Consider the following 1,552-nt stretch of genomic DNA (forward strand, 5'->3'; position numbering starts at 1 on the left):
TTTATTTTAACCTATAGTAACTGCTTAATTATATAATCTTTTAACTTAGAGATTTTTCTAGTTGAATGAATCTTCTACTTAACTGTATTTGCTCTATATGGAAATTATATAGATTGCCAAATTCAAATAGCCACATGTTAATGTAGCATATCCAGTAAAATACTACTTTTGTCAAGCTAAAACACTTCTTTGTCACTGCCATCAAGATGATTCTGACCCATAAAGACCCAAGAAGAAATGGTAGAACTGTGTCTGGGTTCCAAGACAGTGGCTCCTCAGGGGAGTAGAAAATCCTATCACTGACGGTGAAGTGGCTCGTAGTCTCAAATTGCTAATCTTGTGGTGAACGGCCCCATACGTAACCCACCACACCACCCAAGGCTCAAAACTCACTTAAAAACCTTAAAATTAACCTTGCAAAGTTCTATAGAAATAAATTATATTTGCTTCTAGTTGTTTGCATTATTGAAAAGTAAGTTTCTACACTCTGATTAGATGAGGGGCATTTTGTTTCATATTCATCCTAGTTTCCTCAAAAGCTTAATCCAAATCCCGACAATAGCTTTCGATCTTTCTCCTTCAATTCAAAGTGTGGCAGGTGTAATATCTGTGTGGCCAGCAAGGTGAATGGATGGATTTTGCATGATCGAGACTGTGGTGACATGGTACCAAATCTGTCTTACCTAAAATGGACAGTAACTACTCATTTCCATCAAATAGCTGCCATGTATACATGTGGAACACAGTAATGAGATGGTTAATTTGTCAAAAGATGACACAATTCTGAGATTTTTTTTTTGAAATTTTCAAAAATGGATATTGCCCACTATGATTTCTTGCCACCATTTCTTTGTTGGTGTGTCAGGCTGTGGTGGTTTGTGTTTTGCTGTGATTCTGAACGCTGCGTCACTGGCATCTGAAATACAGCAGAGTCGCCCAACATGAGCAGGTGTCAGTAGAGCCTCCAGAATAAGACCGAACTCTGCAGAAGGAGTAGGCTGCCCACTTCAGAGGGATTAGCAGCCAAAAACATATGAATATCATGAAAACACTATTAGTTACTGAAAACCTCATGAACAGAAGCAGATTGTTGTCAGAGATAGTGCCAGAAGGTGAACTCATCAGATCAAGACGCTCAGAATATGACTGAGGAAGACCTGCTTTTTCAAAGTAGAGTCCACTACAATAAAATGAATAGAGTAAACCCTTCCAGACCTTTATTTGCTGATGGGCACTACTCAAAAGGGGAAAAAACAAATATCAATAAATCATTGGAACATCGAACGCTCAAAGTATGAATCTAGGAAAAGTGGATGTCATTAAAAATGAAATGGACCACATAAAAATTGACATTCTAGGAGTTAATGAGCTGAAACAAACTGGTATTGACAATTTGGAATAAGAAAATCATATGGTTACTATGTGGGGGAATGAAACAATCAAGACGAAGGACACTGCATTCATCAAAAAGGCCATTTCTATAATTATCTTGAGATATAGCTCTGTTTGTGATAGGATAATGTGTAACCACATACAAGGAAATCCAATCAAT

Source organism: Echinops telfairi, unplaced genomic scaffold (genome assembly GCF_000313985.2).
Source record: "Echinops telfairi isolate 266 unplaced genomic scaffold, ASM31398v2 ScPeMD7_7468;HRSCAF=8506_0, whole genome shotgun sequence".
NCBI classification, from domain to species: Eukaryota; Metazoa; Chordata; class Mammalia; order Afrosoricida; family Tenrecidae; genus Echinops; species Echinops telfairi.